The following is a 7,477-nucleotide window of genomic DNA, read 5'->3' as shown; positions in this document are numbered from 1 at the left end:
CATCGTCCTGCTAACTCGCCGACCTTTCTTTAACCTCGTGGTTAACCCTTTACCCTCACTTACAGGTCAGGGGTTGCTGGGTACTCGAAGGTAAGAGGAGTGAACAGTCCACTTGGGCTGCCAAACATGTGCCCATTTTAGGGAGGGGGAAATTAACTCCCAGAACCTGGCAGATCTTTGGCCTGAATATTGGGAGTCTGATAGAAGTTCCCGCACCTTCCTGCCACTATATCAAGCCACTAACTTAATTGATGCCCCCCTCTCCTCCCTTGCTTACTACTCCCAAGTTCGTTCCCTCCATGAAGAACTTCCCTCCTGCAACTATCTTCTGTACCGTTCATTTCTCCTTCACTATGGAATCACGCAAATTTGTCAACAAATACGGCTTACTATCGTCTTTTAAAAAAACCAGAGCCCTTCCTTAAGCCCATTTTGCTTTTGATTGTCACCCCATTTCTTTTCACCCTGTAAAAACACATATTCTGTTTATACTCCATATCTCTGTTGACTTATTTCCAAGTCTCTTTCTGCCCAGTTTAATGGGGATTTTGTTCCCCCGGTTCATTGAAACATCTTCTAACAAAGACACCACGACCTCCATTTCAACAGATTTAGAGATTTCCTCTCTGTCCTTATCAGCCTATCAACCCCCATGACACCATTGACCATTCCCTTCTTTTTCAAACTCTTCTCCAGGTCTCTGAGACACGCACTCTTCTAGCTGTCCCCCTATCACACTGGCAGACCTTCACAAAGAGGCTATCCTATCCTATCACAGAGGCTCACCTTCAGCCTCTTTTGCTGACTCTCCATCCTCTCTTCCACCTGTAACTGTCAGAGCCCCCAGGGCTTGGTCTTTGGTCCTGGTAATATATCTTATTTCAGCAATTCTAAGATGCACCTATTCCCCACCCCTCCCCCATTTTAATACTTCAGAATCAGGACACATCTTACCATCACTGTGCCTTAAAATCATGTTTGGCAGATGAGAGTTGAGAGGTATTTTCATTGCCTACCCTGCACCAAATTTGCAGAATAGGTATCAGTGGCTTGGAAGGACACCCAGCAACAATCCTGGTGCACTCTTGTACCCCCAAATGATTGTGGGTATCACAGGTGACTCCAAAGCAGGAGTCAAAAGTGTGCATTACAGCCTGAATGTTTGTGACCCCCAAATGCATATATTAAAGCCCTACCCCCAGTGTGATAGTATTTGGAGGTGGGGTCTTTGGGAGGTAATTAGATTTAGATGAGGTCTGAGGGTGGGGCCCTCATGATGGTATTAGTGCCCTAATTAGAAAAGGAATCCAGAAATATCTCTCTCCATGAGGAAAGGCCATGTAAGGACACAGCAAGAAGGCAGACGTCTACAAACCAGGAAGTGGACTTCCACCAGGAATCAAATCTGCTGGCACCTTGATCTTGGACTTCCCAGCGTCCAGAACTGTGAGAAGTAAATGTCTGTTGTCTGTGGTACTTTGTTACAGCAGCCTGAACTGTCTAAGACAGTGTGCAAGCCCTGAAGCTGAGCACACACATACCCCATGACTGAGTAATGTATGAGAATGCTCACAACAGCATTAATTGTAATAGCCTCAAACTGGACCATCCCAAATGCCCGCAGCACTACAGTTGATTAAACAACATTGAAAAGAACAAACTATTGCTACACAACAACACGAATGAATCTCAAAAAACTTAATATTTGAATAAAAGAAACCAATTTTGAAAGAGGACATATTGTATGATTCCATTTATATCAAGTTATGTAAACAGACGCACTAACCTATGGGGATAGAAGTCAGGAAAGTGGTTCCCTGTGGAAGATAATAACAAGGGGGGGGCACTAGGTGGCTAGTAATGTTCCTTTTCTTCATCTGGGTTACACAGGTTTATGCACTTTGTAAAAATTCATTGACCTACACAAGATTTGTGCACTTCTCTGTAGGTATGTCTCAATAAAAATTTTTAAATAAAAAAATATTAGAGGGGACACAGTTTTCTAGGGCAGGAGCCCGCTGTGGCCCCCTCTGCCTGGCAAAGCAATAAAGCTATTCTTTTCTACTTCACCCCCCAAAAAAAATTAGAAATGTTAAGTAGGCTAGTTATTATTGGAAAGGCAGTTTATGAGCCCAGCACCAATGGCTTTCGATTCTTTTAGGATTCTTTTAAGAAATAATCACTGAACAACAGATACTCCCTATGCTCTGAACCACTGACTGATATATATATAGTGTTACTCTTACAGGAACCAAGGAGTGGAAGTTGGGGTGCAGCCTCTTGCAATCTCAACTAATGACTTGCAAAATGTTTGTTTTCTGTTTCTGCCACTCAGGGCTCTGGCTGACCTAGAGCCTTTAGGATCCAATGAAGGAATGCTTCCACCAGGGGGCACAAAAATGTTTTCTCTAAATTAGGATCTGAGACTGCCACTGGGCTATTTTGAGTTCCACCTGCCACTGGGCAAAGTAAAAAGTGGGTACCATTGTTGGCTGGGGTGACTGATTTTAATTCTCTAGGGTAAATAGGATTGCTGTTACCCAGTGGAGGCAGGGAGAAATATAAACAAAACCCAGGGGATCTGCTTAATATTACGTTCAAGGAAGGGAATACCCTGACGATCCAGTGGTTAGGACTCAGCGCTTTCACTCTGAGGGCCCGGGTTCGATCCCTGGTTGGGGAACTAGGATCCTGCAAGCTGAGCAGCAAAAAAAAAAAAAAATTACATTCAGGGAGACAGGCTCCTGATTGGGTATTTTTCAAAAAATTATTTTCTTTATTTTTGGCTGCGTTGGGTCTTCGTTGCTGCGCAAGGGCTTTCTCTAGTTGCAGAGAACGGGGACTACTCTTTGTTGCAGTGCACAGGCTCTAGGTGCGTGGGCTGCAGTAGTTGTGGCTCACGGGCTCAGTAGCTGTGGCTCGGGGGCTGTAGAGCACAGCCTCAGTAGCTGTGGTTCATGGACTTAGTTGCTTCGCGGCATGTGGGATCTTCCCAGACCAGGGCTCAAACCTGTGTGCCTGCATTGGCAGGCGGATTCTTAACCACTGTGCCACCAGGGAAGTCCACCTGATTTGGTATTTAATTCCAACCTTCCTACTGAATACAAACTAAAAAAACAGAGGAAGTGAAAAAAAACTTAAAAGCATTGACAAGCTAGTAAAATAGTGAAGAATTCCTGAGCTAACATTTAAGAGGTTGAAGCCCAGAGCTGTAAGCCCAGAATTCAAGGCAATTTTTGTCCTGGGGACATTTACTGATCTGGAAGATATAACTGTGAAGCTAAGCTGTTGTTTGGTGGTCTTTCGTGGGGAAGGTCAAAATCAAAACCCAGAGCCTGCCCAAGGTAGAAGTCAGATACCCTACTACCAATACATACACACTTTAAGATGGGATCCTAACTTCTGTGGACTAGTAGTCCAGAATCATATTATCCAGGTGGTCCAGGGAAGCTCAAGCCTTGAACTTGGATTAAGTGGACCCATCCTTATAATGCCCCTAGTCACGTAGCAGAAAGAGGCATATTTGGGACCTAGCAATATCCTTTCTGAAAGAATGTACTGTCATCCAAGGCCTCAAATTATTTCTAAAAATACTTTTTCAGATACAATATCCAGCTCTTAGTCAAAGATAATCAGGCACACAAAGAAACAAGAAACCTTTCACAAGAACTGACTGCAGGGCCTCCCTGATAGTGCAGTGGTTAAGAATCTGCCTGCCAACGCAGGGGACACGGGTTTGAACCCCGGTTCAGGAAGATCCCACATGTGGCGGAGCAGCTAAGCCCATGTGCCACAGCTACTGAGCCTGCGCTCTAGAGCCCGGGCTCCGCAACAAGAGAAGCCACCACAATGAGAAGCCAATGCAGCGCAACAAAGAGTAGCCCCTGCTCACAGCAACTAGAGAAAGCCCGTACGCAGCAATGAAGACCCAACACAGGTAAAAATAAATAAAATTAAGAAAGAAAAAAGAAACTGACTGCAAACAATATAAAGCACAGATTGACCCACACAGATCTAATATGCTGGAATTATCTGATACCGACCCTAACATAACACTGCTTATTGTGTTTAAAGAAGATAAAGACAAGTGTAAAAATATCTGCAGGCAAAAAATTTCTATTAAGAAGTGTCACAACAGAATTTTTAAAGAACCACATAGAACTCCTCCAACTGAGAAATACAAACACCAAAATTAAGAACACAATGACCTGGTGAAAAAGTGAATTAGGCACTGCTGAAGAGAGAATGAGTGAACTACAGGATACATAGGAAGACATTGTCTTGTCCTTAATACAGCATGGAAGACAAAAGCAAAGAAAATACTGAATTAGACTAGAAACATAGAGGATATATAGAGAGATCTAAGATACATTTAACTGGAGTCCCAGAGGGTAAGGAGAAAGAAAGGGGGTAGAGGCAATATTTAAAGAGAAAGTGATCAATAATTTTCCAAAAATGATGAAATACACAAATTCACACGTTGTAGAAGCCAAATAAAGCCCAAGCAAGCTAAAGAAAGACAATGGAAGTAAATACTGAAGTGTCATGATGTCTGCAACTTACTTTCAGAAGGTCAGGAAAAAAGTTTTTATATTAAAGAGATAAAGCAAATGAGGCAAAATGGTAATAACTGGCAGATCTAGATGAAGGTGTATGGGTGTACACTGTACTATCTTTCTAATATTTCTGTGGGTTTGAAATGCTTCAAAATAAAACGTTTCGGGGAAGTGTCTATACAGGGAGATCCACCAAGAGCTCAAATTCTTTAAAAAAGAAGATTTAGGACATGTCACCTGGTAAAGAACCCTGAACAGGCAAGATGCAGGTTGAAGGCAAAGGTATCAAGAACTGGGTAGTGAAGAAGGGAGGTTATTCATACCAGACAAAGCTTTGTTGTAGAAAAGTCTACATGTATTTCTTTTCTTGCTGTGTCAAGTATATTTTTTTAATATATTTTAATTCTCCCATTCTTCCCTCTTTATCTCCACTCTTGTGTATGGGGTATATTGGTGGTAATTAACTTTACAGAGTAGTTTATAGTTTGCAAAATATTGAGATGGGCTGGTAAAGGAGTTGCAGGGGGAATGGACTTCATCTTGAAATCCTGGACTTGGAAGTGGATGTGATCATTGACAAGATTGTGAGTTGAAAAAAAAAAAAAAGATTGTGAGTTGTCTCGCTTTGGGAATTGGGAAATGATTAAATGTATTTTGGACAGAAAGAGGCATAGATGTATTATACCAGGGATGATATATGATATATGATATATATATATATATATATATATATCTATCATATATCATCCCTGGTGTAATACATCTAAATATATGTATATATAATATAAAATGATACCTATGATATTTTGAAGAGTAAATTCTAGAATAAGGACATGCATGGACGTTGGACATCTAAAACAGTGGACTGTAGGGATATTTGTCTTTTTTTTTTTTTTTCGGCTGTGCCGTGAGGCTTGCGGGAACTTAGTTCTCTGACCTGGGATTGAACCTGGGCCCACAGCAGTGAAAGCGCAGAGTCCTAACCAATGGACCACCAGGGAATTCCCATGGCATATTTGTCATTTTTTTGGCTGTCCAACAACAATTTGTCCTCCTATTTGTGGGAGGTGGTATCTGTAGGATATGTATAGCACTATCCAAGTTGAAGAGGGAAAGTCCTTCACTCCGCCTCTGGCTACCTCGGTGAAGCAGGTATCCCGAGTTTAGTTAGCCTGATGCTTCAGTTTCGCCATCTAGTCCCCTTTCTCCACCCAGACATGGCAAACCTGAGTGGTTTCCCAGGGTCCTTGGTCTGATGCCTGATGCGGGGCAGGTGGGGAGCACTCCCAGGGGACCCAGGACAAGAATGTCCCTCTTTCATGGCCACTCTGTCCTCACCTTAGGTCCAAGCTGAGGTGCCTTCTTCCAGCTGGGTGAAGCGATAAGGAAGGTGTCCTTTCTCTTGTCTTCCCCTTCTGGGCAGATGGGGACAAGCCACCCAAGCACTGAGGGGGAACCTGCAGGTAAGACGGTGCTGGCCTTCAGCTCCCCACCCTTTGCCCTCACACTTTACCAGGATCTGAAGCTGAACCCCTGTGGGAGGAGAGGGTTGCAGTTGAGTACAGGCTTTGGGGTCTCCCAGTGGGTTCAAATCCCACTACAGATAGTACATCTCCTATTCTCTAAATGATGGCAAAAATTTCAGATTAAAAACAAAAAGTTTGGTGGGAATGTAAAATGGTGCAGCTCCTATGGAAAATGGCAGTTCCTTAAGAAATTAAATATAGAGTGATCATGTGATCCAGCAATCCCACTTCAGTGTACACACCCAAAAGAAATGAAAGCAGGGACTCAAACAGATATGGGTACACCCACGTTCAGAGCAGCATTGTTCACAATTGCCAGACAGAAGCAACCCAGGTGTCCATTGATGGATGGATGGATAAACAAAATGTGGAATATACAGACAATGGAATATTATTCAGCTTTTTAAAAAATATTTATTTATTTATTTATTTTTGGCTGCGTTGGGTCTTTGTTGCTGCGCGTGGGCTTTCTCGAGGTGTGGTGAGTGGGGGCTACTCTTCGTTGTGGTGCGTGGTCTTCTCATTTCAGTGGCTTCTCTTGTTGCGGAGCACGGGCTCTAGGCGCGTGGGCTTCAGTAGTTGTGGCACGCGGGCTCTAAAGCACAGGCTCAGTAGTTGTGGCACACGGGCTTAGTTGCTCTACAGCATGTGAGATCTTCGACCGGGGATCAAACCCGTGTACCCTGCATTGGCAGGTGGATTCTTAACCGCTGTGCCACCAGGGAAGTCCTCAGCTTTTAAAAAGAATGAAATTTCAACACATGCTACAGCACGGATAAACCTTGAAGACGTCATGCTAAGTGAAATAAGGCAGTCACAAAAAGACAAATAGGGAATTCCCTGGTGGTCCAGTGGTCGGGACTCGGTGCTTTCACTGCCCTGGTTCAATTCCTGGTCTGGGAGCTAAGATCCCATAAGCCGTGAGGCTCGGCCAAAAGAATAAAACAAACCCCCAAAGTAAATACTATATGATTCCACTTGTATCAGGTCCCTAGAGTAGTCAAATTCATAGACACATAAAGTAGAAGGGTTGGTTGCCAGGGGCCAGGGCAGGGGGTGTGGGGAAATGTGGAGTTAGTGTTTAATGGGTACAGAGTTTCACTTTGGGAAGATGAAAAAAGTTCTGGAAATGGATGGTGGTGATGGTTGCAGAATAATGTGAATGTACTTAATGCCACTGAACCATATGCTTAAAAATGGTTGAAATGGGGGCTTGCCTGGTGGCGCAGTGGTTAAGAACCCGCCTGCCAATGCAGGGGACACGGGTTCGAGCCCTGATCTCGGAAGATCCCACCTGCTGCGGAGCAACTAAGCCCATGCGCCACAGCTACTGAGCGTGTGCTCTAGAGCCTGTAGTCTGCAACAAGAGAAGCCACGGCAATGAGAAGCCTGTGT

The sequence above is a fragment of the Kogia breviceps genome, chromosome 7 (assembly GCF_026419965.1).
Source record: "Kogia breviceps isolate mKogBre1 chromosome 7, mKogBre1 haplotype 1, whole genome shotgun sequence".
Taxonomy (NCBI): Eukaryota; Metazoa; Chordata; class Mammalia; order Artiodactyla; family Physeteridae; genus Kogia; species Kogia breviceps.
Note: the sequence above shows the minus strand (reverse complement) of the source record.